The following is a 12280-nucleotide window of genomic DNA, read 5'->3' on the forward strand; positions in this document are numbered from 1 at the left end:
CCATCTTTTTTTTAACTGGTTATGAAAAGAACTGCAGTGGAGTTTGAGAATCTCAAATGTTAGTGCTGTTTGAATCGCAAAATAGTGTGTTTTTTTCCTTTGATTTTATTGAACATTTTAGCAAAAAACAGTGCAATTATCTATGGTTTTTGTAGTTTTCATATTCTCCTTTCACACAAAATAGTTATTAGAAGATTAAGATGTGTTTTTTTATTTCAAACTACAAGAGTGGAAGAGCGTTTTGAATCGAGAATTTGTTAGCATTTATGTTCAATCTACTCTGCTCTGTCTGGGTACTGTGTGAATAATTCGTAACATTACAAATTCTCAATTTGTTTTCAGTGGGGAATACAAACTTTAAAAAAGGTTTGTGCTATTGAGATGGTTCTTGATTCACAGAGTTCCTTTTGGGCAATTATTTCTCTGCAGAAAGTGCACATTTCTGAAAACAACTGCTTCAGATTTATAACTGCCATTACCCTCACACTGTCCCTTACATCAAATGATATGTAATAACATTCTAAGTAAAAGTTTTAAGTTTCACTACACGAAAACGAAAATCGAGAAACGAACCGAGGAACTATGTTAATCAAGAAACAAACTTGCAGATGATGAAAAATGGAAAAATGCATCTCAAATAAAAACAAAGCACAATATAAACAAAGTGCAACTTTTATTAATATGTATTGTGTTTAACAACTTCTCTCGAATCGAGAACTATTGTGTATGTGCCTCTCTTCCGCATCTTAGTTTATGGGTGTAAGATCGCAATTCATGACGAGTGTTTAAAAAAAGGTTTATACCTATAGGCAGTCCTTATTAGGACTTTTGGGTTCATAACTCTAGGATTGACAGAAAGATGGCACTCAGCGATTTATGGTACAGATTTGTATTTGTACAGAAGTTTGGGCCAAATGCAGGCTTACTTCACCCTCCATTGTACTGTAATTATCCTGTTTCCTCTGGCTAGATCATGATATGATATGATATGATAGGTTATTTGTAACGCTCTTCATACCCAGAGGTTTCTAAGCGCGGACCGAACCTGTGGTGCTCCGTGTCGTCTTGCTTCCAAGGTGAGCACGCTGCCCCTGAGCTATCCTTTCAATAGGGGTTGCTTCTTCTCTCTTCCTAAACCGAATAGGCCTACCAGTCTTCAGTTCTCTCCTCCCGCTGCCTGACATCCTGCAAGGCCACGCATGCAACATTGTATCAGATTTCCTGTATCCTTTTATACTGGTTCCCTTGGTTCACCGCCAATCAGAACCCTCCTTGCTTGAATAGTCTTTCTCCCCATTCATAGGACAAGCCCCAACCCCTGTCATGAATGCCGTTTGTCCACCCCTGTCCGTGGCATTCTCCAGAGAAGTGCACGAGTGGGTATTCTCTCTAATCCCACTTGGGACTGAGAATCCAGGTTTGTGGAAACACTGGTGACCGTTGTACTGTTTGCCATGTCCTTGATGCATCTTGTTATGTTGCTGTGTCTGACAGGGCCACCCATGGTCCAGGCATTCACAAGTGTTGCCATGGTGGCTCCCGTTGCCGTGGTTCCTTCCCTGGTCCCGGCGGCTCCTGACTTCTTGCCGTCGGCATCCTGCGGGTGTGGAGAACCACAGGAGAGAACACTGGTGTGTACCATGTCCAGTGCCACACCGGCGTGCATGGTGTCAGGTGCCCCCCTGGCATGTGTGTCATCCTCACATACGCCCCCACACCAGCTCCAGGCTGATCAGACATGGAATCATATTCAGACAGATAATCTGCCACTATCTGGGATTTGGCCGGCTTATGGATTGTGATGAAGTCAAAGGGCTGCAATGACAGAAACCATCTCAATACGCTATGGTTGGAGTCCTTGTGTCTGGCGAGCCATTGCAGTGGATCGTGATCCGTAAACACAGCGAACCGTCATCCTAGAAGGTACTAATGAAGGGCCTCGATCACCCACTTGAAGGCCAGGCACTCCTTCTCAAATGTAGAGTATACAGTTTCATGGGGTAGCAGCTTCCTACTGATGTAACATATTTGGTACAGACCCTCATTATCTTCTTGTAACAGGACTGCTCCTAGACCCTTTCCAGAAGCATCGGTTTGTAATAAGAAGAGCCTTTTGAAGTTTCGACAACGTAGCACCGGGTTAGTAGCAATATTACCCTTCAATTGGTAAAAAACAGTTTGTGCCACTGGATCATGGGCAAGATCCCTGGTACTCTGAGATTTTAATGTGCCGGTTTAAGGTGCGGCTATGGTTAGAAACTGGGGTATAAAGTGCTGGTAATAGCCCATGAAGCAGAGGAAGGGTCATATCTGCTTCTGGGTTCGGGTACAGGTATTTTCTCAATTGATTCGACCTTGCTTGCTTGGGGTTGAGTATCTCAAAAACATAGTTTTGACTGCTCCCAACACCGTCTTTTTGGGGTTTAAATGAAGGCCTGCCAATTTGCAATGCCTCCACTACCTTCTCAAGATGTATGACATGAGTGGTTTGTGATTTCGTGTTGGTTTTCGCTAAAGACCACCATATCGTCTAGATAAGCATCAGCATACCCTCTGATAGGTCTCCGGAACACATACATTAGTCTCTGAAAAGTCGCTGGTGCCCCATGTAGGCCAAATGGTAACACCTTGAATTGATACAGGCCCTGAGGGGTGGCAAATGCTGACTTTTCCTTGTCTTGCAGCTTTAATGGGATCTGCCAGACCTTTTGTGAGGTCAATGGTGCGGAGGTAACTAGCGGTTCCCAGTTTCTCCAGTCGCTCGTCTACTCGGGGAATCGGATACGCCTCATAGCTCAAAATGTTGTTCAACTGCTGGAAATCCATGCAAAATCTTGTAGAACGGTCTGGCTTCGGTACTAGCACTATAGGTGGACACCATGGGCTGACCGATGGCTGAATTAAGTCCACATACAGCATTTCTTCTATTTCGTTTACCACTTGTCGTTTTGCTTCCAGTATTTGATAGGGTCTGTGCCGGACGATCTGGCCTGGTGTGGTGTTGATGAAATGTTCAGCCAATCTTGTCTTCCCCAGTAGAATTGAATATGTAGTGGCATATTACTGAAGCATCCCCATCATCTCTTCTTTTTTTGCAGAGTTAGAGCTGTTCCACACTGAACTTCAGTTAAACTAAACTGTTCTTCTTCATTCGGTTGGCATGTTGTCATTAATAGTGATGTTGTTGGCTCAAACCATTCCTTTATTAGGTTAACGTGATACACTTTCTTGGGTTGTTTTCTATCTGGCTGGCCTATTGGATAGATGACAGGGCCTACGCCGTCCTTTACCACTTAAGGTCCCTTCCAGCGAGCTAATGACTTGTTGGTACTGGCTAGTAACAAAACAAGGACCTTATCACCATATTTAAATGTTCTCATTCGGCTCCCTTTGTTATATTGTGCTTCTTGAGCATTTTGAGCTTTCCCCAAGTGTTCCTGTGCTACTATATGCTTGCTGTCCAAGTGATTCTTGAGGTCTTCTATGTATTCTGTGAGTGGTTTTTCCTTTTTCCTCACTTTGTTCCCACTCTTCCTTTATAACATCTAATAGGGGTTGTGACTGTCTCCCAAAGAGCAACTCAAATGAGCAAAACCCAGTGGAGGATTGTGGATTGTCTCTCAGTACCATTAGGACTAGGGGTACTGTACGATCCCAATACTTTTCCTCTGCACCAGCGACTCTTCTTATCATCTGGTTGATGGTTTTATTGTAGCATTCCACCAAACCATCTGTCTGCGGATGGTACACTGAAGTTTTTATCTGTTTGATTTGTAACTGTTGGCAGACTTGAGTCATGACTGCAGACATAAAGTTAGTGCCTTGGTCTGTGAGTATTTTGTCTGGTAAACCAACAAGGGCAAAGAAGGAAATTAATTGATCACATACTTGTCGCGCTGAAATACCCTTCAAAAGGGAAGGCTTCGGGGTACCCCTATTCTTTGGAATGGACCATTATTAACAGCATTCTCTGGAGAGGACCTTTCGTCTGCATCGTTCCACTGGTTAATTGGCATGTTGGCCATTCCCTGCAGTACCTGTTTACTTCACCAAAAATTACGGGCCAATGGAAGCATTTTATCAGGTTTTACTGGGTTTTTGGGGTGGCCAAATGTCCTCTGCAGGGGTAGTTATGGGCTAACAGTACCAACAGTTATCTGTGTGATTTGGGAAGTACCAGCTGTTCTTTATCAGTTTTGTCTTCTGCTTTGTGAATGCGATATAGTAACACATGGTGGAACGTGAATCCCGGCCACTTCTCAGAAGAGGGATTTTCCTCTCGGTTTTACATTTCTCTGGCCACTCTTAATGTAGGATCTGTGAGAGTCTCCGTCATAATAGACGTCTCGTGTTCCTCCATCTTCCATCCTATAGGACGGATTACAACTACTGCCTGGTTCCATATACTTGAGGTTCCTGCTTGGTCTTCTTGTGTTTAGCGGTCGGTCCCTCGATTATTTCTGTGAAGTAAGGGGCTTCTTTCCACCATCTTTCTTTAGCTGCTTCTACCACTTCCTTGAAATGGGGCATGTGTAATGGTATTACAACCGGAGTGGTCAGAGAAGGAAGAACGGCAGCCCTTAGATCCAAGGCCTTATCCTGTATCTCTAGGTTTACCACTTTAGTAGAATATGTTTTAATATCTCCATGTACACAACAAATTGGTATATACTCAGTGGGCTGAAGAAGAGGATTAGGGGTTGACGGCGGTCTGCTGACTTCCACATCACGTAGGTCGGTGTTCCATCAAACCTCATGTCTATGGTAGATGGATATCTTGATGTCATCCGGGCTCCTCCTTGCATGAAGTCAATCTCCATAGGTTCTGTGTGTTTTTGGGTTGGACAGATACAGGCAAAATTACCCCAGTTACTGTACTCAAAACACAGAGGCTGACGATAGATTGGTCCTGCTAGGGCAAATTCTTGGTTTGGCTCTCACAAGCATCTCTACCATGTTAAAGAGCTTCTTCTCCTTACCCTTACATCTGGATAACCCGGGAGGTACCAGGTTTGCTGCAAGCGGTTCTATTATGTGCGACTCTGCTCTGCCCTGTGTTCCTGGAAAAGACACCTCACTGTATCGGCTTTCTGATAAGCAAATGCTATATTGATAGCTTTGGTCAGGCTGGGCCCATGATGTTGTCTGACCCACCACTGGACCGGACTAGGCAAAGCTTCTAAAAATGGTTCCAATATTACCTTGTTGAGTACATCTTGTATGGCCGCAGAAGGAGGTTGGTGCTCTTTCTTGGCTAATTCTTTCACCCTGTAATATAATTGTTGTGGGGTCTTTCCAGGCTTAAGGTGGGTTTCCTGGAACTTCAATCTGTATGCCTCTTCATCTAGGCCTAACCCGCCCAAGATGGCTCTTTTTATTTCTCCATATGGGCATCACCATTTGGATTAGCGGTCTGATAGGCTCCTTGCATTGCCCCTGGCAGTAACGGTGCCACATTCTGGCTGCATCTCTCTGGTGCCAAAGCTTCTGAAAAAGAACGCTGGATGTTTCCGTCTCTGTATTTTTGAAGAATGTACGACGGAAGAAGTGACTGTCTCCGTGTCGTGGTTACTATGTCGACAAGGCAAAGGATTATCTCATTTTGTTTGTCTTGGGCGGTTGTCTGTAACTTCCCCTTCAACTATATGGCCATGCTGAAAGGCCTGTTGGTCATCTACTGCCTGCTGTGACTGTAATTGTATAAGTTGCTGTTGTTGTTCATTTGTTAACGCTTTAATTAGTCCTTCCATGGCGCTGTCAAATCCTACTACTGCCACCACTTGTAGGATTGACAGAATGACACCCCTCCAGGATTTATGGTAAGCGTTACTTTTATTAGGATTTGTACAGAGGTTTGGTCCAAATGCAGGGTTAATTCACCCTCCTTTATACTTAAATTCTCCTTCGTTTCCTCAGGCAGGATAAGGGACTGCTTCTTCTCTCTTCCTAATTTGAATAGGCCCACCAGTCTTCAGTTCTCACCTCCTGCTGCCTGATGTCCTTCAAGGCAACACATACAACAAAGTATAAGACTTCATGTGTCCTTTTATACTGGCTCCCTTGCTTCTTGTCTAATCAGAACCCTCCATGCTTGAATAGTCATTCTCCACATTCACATGACAAGCCCCATTCCTTATCATGGCTGCCATTCATCCTACCGTGTCCTTGGCATTCTCTGGAGAAGTGCCGGAGAGGGGTACCCTCTCTAATCCCGTTTAGGACTGAGAAACTAGGTATGTAGAAACATTGGTGACCGTTGTAACATTTGCTGTGTCCTTGCCGCATCTTGTTGTGCAGCTGTGTCTGCCCGGGCCACCTCTGGTCCCAGCATTCATGGGTGTTGCCATTTAAGCTCCCGTTGTCTTGCTTCCTTCCCTGGTCCCAGCAGCTCCTGACTTCTTGCCATCAGCCACCCGCGGGTGTTGGAACCGGGGGAGAGAACATTGATGTATACCATGTCCAGTGCCACACCGACGTACACAGTGTCCGGGGCACCCCCCCCGCCCCCCGTTACCCCCTCTGATAGCCCTAGCTAAGAACTGGAAAAGAAAAGAGGGACCTTTCGTAAACGTCTGATGGTATAAGTTGTTGTAGGTGGTGGTGGGGGGGCGTGGCTAGCGGCCTATGGTGTAGGATGACTTCCGAGTAAGTGACCGCCTGATCCTAAAAGATCTGACTAATAAACAAGCGACATGTTGGATATGCAGCCCACAAACAGAGGATTGTGTGTGTGAACATCCCAGGCACACCAGTCTGGAACATGGAGCGCATAGACCTGCAGAGTGAAGAGATATAAGGGACAAAACACCAAGGCTATCGGAGGTACCTCGATCCATGATTGCACCTATATAATGAGAAAGACAAAGGAATCGAGCAGAGAGACTGAAAGACCTGTGGAGAAGGTGAAGCCCAGACGAGAAGCATAGTTGCAGGCGAAGGGCAGGAGAGCTTCAGCGTGTGCTTGGATCGCGAGCAGTGGAGGAGAGAAGCTGGAGTCCAGGTGTGTCCAGTGGAGAGATTGAGCGGGGGAAGGACCTCAGTGGGACCCCATACCATGCAGTACGACAGATAGTAGATGGCAAGTGCTGCATGTGCCCCGGCTGTACAGTCTGCCCCACCCCCCTGAGTTGCGAGTGATCAGCATGCCGGGTATCGGGGTGCCTGGCCGGCACAGAACTACCAATGATACAGGATCATCAAGACAACGATCCCATAGGTATGTGCACAGCAGTGAGGGCTCCTTCATACACCGGATCATCACACGGGGCACCGGGCATGTGAGGGAGGTGCAGTACATTTGTAAAAAACTGAACGTAAGAGCCTGGGCCGGCCGGTGGTAGAGATTGGCTGGCCCCTGCTGTGAAGTGGCAGGAATTGCCATACATTAGGACAGCAAGGTGATTGATAACAGAGAGGGACAATCACATGAACCTGGGCCACGCAGTGTAACCACATAAAAGACGCTTTTTAGTCCACACAAGCAGTGGTCGAATAAAGAAGAGATAACCTGCTTGAGGCGCAAGATATTGTGAGAAGGTACACGCGAACCCGGGCTGAGGCGTGAAACCGAAACAGTGTCTCTGCAAATCCTGCCCTTCAGAGCCCAGGACAAGAGTTGCAGCATCCCTGGAGGGTGTAGACGAGCATGTGAAGAGCAGGTGAATCTCAAATTTAAGAGGAACAGTAAATAAGGGCCCCTACTCAACGGGGCTGAAGGCAGCCACAAGGACTTAAGAAGCATTGAGAACATTCATACGTTAAGAACATTGGACGAAACAGATACAGTGGAAATGCATACTACATTGCAAGAATTATAGATTACACCGATTTGCATTTTGGAAGAGGAATTAAAACCAAAGTCGAGATTTACACCACAAATTCCGCCGAAAAACATGATTGAAGTTTCTACACAGCTACTACTAGAGATATCAACGACTTACGCGAAACAATAAATACAAGGAAGTACAAATCAAAGGAAGTTGAACATCAGACACAATCTAACCAAGCATGAACAAGGCATTACATAATCTGAAGGAGGATAGGGAAATAGTTGTCAAGGAAGCCGATAAGGGTAGAAACATCATTAATATGGATAGAAAAGACTACATCACAATGGCAAATAATCACCTGTCAATACCCTTTTGTTATGAGGAATTACCTACCAATAAAGAAAATGAAATTTTACACCAAATCAATGAGCAAATCATCAGTTGGAATAGAATAGGTCTTACTACTGATGATAAGAAATCTGCTTTATCAATCAAACAACCAATCATAACAACTATGTACTTCCTGCCGAACGTGCATAAAGCTTTCATGATCATTTCAGAAGGACGCCCTATACTAAGTGGCATAGGGAGGGCCACAGAGAAGATATCTGAATATATTGACAACATATTACGTCCACGAGTACCTAAGTTGAAAGCATTTATCAAAGACACTACAGACACTATAAAGCTTATAGAAAAAATGGATTGGTAACCAACATAGCTGCTAGCCACCTGGGACATTGGGCCACTTTAAACGATCATCAAACATGATGCAGCCATACAAACTATTGATTTTGTATTCAGAGAGGACTCTGCTTCATTACCACTATGTACAGATGATTACGGAGATGCTTACAGTAACTTTGGAGCACAACATATTCACGTTTGATAATAGATTCTATCGACATAAAAGAGACATAGCCATGGGCACAAAGTATGCTCCCGCACTGGCAAACCGGTTTATGGGTATGTATGAGCGGAGCTAGTGTACAAAGATGAGGCATTCATAACAAAAGACATACTATGGGCCAGATACATTGATGATGTTCTATTAATTTAGGATGTCACAACTGAGGAATTGGACAATTTTAGAGTAAGAATGAACCGGAACGACTATAGCATTGAATTTCTGGCACATACCAGAAAGTCATCAATCCATTTACTAGACTTGATGATTTTTGTATCCAACTGGAAACTGTCTACACGCACCTATCGTAAGGACACAGAAGTTAACTCTACATGACATGCTAGCAGCTGCACTAGGTGAATTCATCAGGGCAAGACAGAATTGTAAGGATTCAGAAACTTTTTTGCCAGAGTGTAATCTATTGGAAGCAAGATTCAAGGAGAGAGGCTATTCAAGAGCATGTATTCGTGCAGCCAGTCAAAAGGCTAAGAATATGACGAGAGGGTACACTTTAATGCCCAAGGTAAATAAAGACAATCAGGAAGATGAGAAGGTGAATTTTATTACTCGAAGCTGAGAAAAATTCTCAGGAAAAATTGGCACCTCCTTAAATTGGACCCACACTTAACCAAATATATTCAGGAACAACCAAAAATCATCTATAGAAAAGCAAAAACACTCAAAATGATTTTAAACCCATCATTAATTACAGAAAGACAACAAGTCTCAAAACGAACTTGGCTTGATACAGAAGTATCAGGATTAAGAAAATGTGGCACATGCACATTATGTCAATATGCTTATGCGAGTACAAAGACATTTCAGGATGCAAGAGGAACCACAATCAAAATCAACGAGAATATAAATTGTAGATCAATGTATATAGTATACGCAATAATATGCACATGCCAACAATTGTATATGGGAAGTACCATGTGTGAAGTCAGAACCCAAATTCGTGAACATCTTTCGACAATCGGAAGCCAAGATGTGTAATTACCCTTGTCCTTACATTGGCAACAAACACATCAAATACAGAGCAAATAAGACCTTGGATTCATAGGTCTGCAGAAAGTGAAACTGGGAAGAAGAGGTGGCAACCTGGAACGATTACTCAGACAAGCAGAAGTGAGATTAATTTGCAAATATAGAACAATTGAATATGGACTAAATAAGGACAATGAGATGGGTCATTTTTTGTGATTATAATTATAATGAATGCGCTTAGTCTTACTATGAGGAGGAAGTATTTGATGTTACGCTCACCTGGCTCCCACAGAGGACTGAACTGCTGCGGTCTCCACCAATGTGACACGTAGGGCCGAGATGACGGACTAGACTGGCCCACCTAGCTTCGTTTGCTTGGCCCGTAGGAATATTCTTCTGCAAATGGAGAAAGGGGATTAACCACCCGTGGAGTTGAGCGTAAATCCCCCCACCCCGCTGTTCTCCCCACTCATCACCTTGGATGTCCCCTCTTATAGTCTCACCTGATGATTTGAAAAGATGAGCTCTCCATCCTGCATTGAGCGCAGGGGCACGTAGATAACCAGTTGCTTCACTGGCTCGAAGGAATTGGTGAGTTCCAGGACAATATTGACTCCGATATTCCCGGCAAGACGCCGTAAGTATGTAGTTCGTAAGAGTTCAAATGCCTGACTTCCAATCTTGTCCGATTCCTTGCAGGTTGCAGCTTGACCCTACTGAAGAGTTCCTTGTGGCAACCGGTAATGTTCTGGTAAGGATTTGTATTATCCAACACAGTTCGATAAAATAATGTCCATATGTAACCTGTTGCTTTCTCCCTTATTCAGGCGCTGAGAGAAAGTATGAAGTCTCGGGGAATAATCCCTCCGGCGGTAAAATCAGGTAAGTCTTTTGTGGTGAGGAGGGTTCCGGTTCCCCTTGTTAGTCCCTTGTTTCACCTTGCTGTCCTTTTGTTTCCCCTTAGGGGCCAGGGTTCGGCTAGGATGCAGTGGAAGCTGCGCCAACCCGTGAAGAATAGTACCCCCGGTGGTAAAATCAGGTAAGTCTATGGGGGGTATTTCTCTGTGTATTCCCTTGGCTCACCTTGCTGTTCTTGTCTTCTCCTTAGGTGCCGGAGTGCGGCGGGAACATGCAGGAGGATGTGGTGAAATGTGAAGATGCTGAGAAGGCCGGTGAGTTCAGCGCGGCGCTGCAGCAGGCGAGGCGACGCGCATAAAATAACTTCTTTCTTCCAGCTCGAAGGTGCGATGGATCGGGAATTCAGGTAAGGATCAAAGGTATTGCTCTTGTTCTAACCTTTTCTCCTTCTTTCTCCCTTTTTCTAGGAGCTCCAACCTCGAGGCGGGCGTGGCAGAAGACTGGATGCAGACTTGCAGGCACGGTGAGCGTTACGCTGCTGGATGCAGAATAACGCAAAGCATGTGCTGCTCTTCGGGCGTGGTTTAAATAGCCTCCAAAGTAGTCACAGGTAAGTATTCCTCCCCAGCCCCACCTGAGTAAAAAAATAGTCCCTAAGTAAAATAGTCCCTTGCAAGCCTCGTTTGGCTTGGAGCTCTTGCAACATGGTCTGCATCAGGTAAGTTTGCAGTACGGTCTGCATCAGGTAAGTTTTAATCTATGAGCCTGGTGCCTATGGCGCCAGGACTGACTCTCCATATGAGCCTGGCACCGACTGCACCCAAATAGCCCCTAGCAGGGGTTGTTGGGCTTGCTTGGGGTAACTTGATGAAAGCTTCCGGGGTTGCTGGACTTGGTCTGGGTCCCCGGGGGTAGGCATCATGACATTTGATCCTCCTTAAAGTTTTTGTGTTGCTCTTGCACTATGTCCATGTACCTGCTTGCTTACAGGTAACAACTGCACTCAGTACTAGGTTGCAAATGATTGAACAAGTACGCTCTGTGAGGAAATATATTCTGTAATGGGGAGCCGGGGACTCCAGTGAGGAACCCTGTAAGTATAACTGCTTTAGGAATTGTCCATCATACTGTGCTTATGACTTTAATGAACATGATTAGTGGACACCAAGACAAATATATGATCCATAATTTTAGGATGGTTACCAGGCTTTCTCATTTTACACTGAAATAATAACATGTTGATCAATGCAGACTTATATTATGCAGTCTAACTCTCATGCTTATTAAATTGACACTCTCAGTAGAACACCAATGGGTTACCAGGACCCATTATTTGATATTTATTTAATTTGTTTTATTGCAGGCTTTAAAGTCCGCCAAATTAGATCAATACCAATGTATTCATTACATAGGCGAAGTGAGCGGTATTTAATACGTCATGTAACTAATGGCTTAAAACAAATGCTAATATCAGGCAAATTTTACCTTCAAAATACATCAAATATGTGACTGGGTTATTACATTATTTCACAGCTCATGACCACAAATTATTACTTTATTTGGAAGATATGATGCACAGTTGGTCGTTTAAAGATGGTGGCCGCATCAAAGAGAGGTTAACAGAGGAAGGACTTCCCAGGTTGCCATGGCAATTTCAGTATATATTTAGACCGATCTACCGCGCCGGCGTCTGGAACTGCACAGCCGACGCACATAGATCGGAAAATACGCATTACAGGTAAGCATTTAGAGGAGACCT

General features: G+C 44.4%; 1 protein-coding gene across 1 annotated transcript in view; it reads right to left on the bottom strand.

Annotated features, from left to right (window-relative positions):
* Nucleotides 1-12280, bottom strand: part of AFF3 (ALF transcription elongation factor 3) — a 2498221-nt gene that overhangs the window by 364051 nt on the left and 2121890 nt on the right. The gene's annotated exons all lie outside the window — the stretch shown is intronic.

This window comes from Ambystoma mexicanum, chromosome 7p, assembly GCF_040938575.1.
Source record: "Ambystoma mexicanum isolate Mex_15411 chromosome 7p, UKY_AmexF1_1, whole genome shotgun sequence".
Taxonomy (NCBI): Eukaryota; Metazoa; Chordata; class Amphibia; order Caudata; family Ambystomatidae; genus Ambystoma; species Ambystoma mexicanum.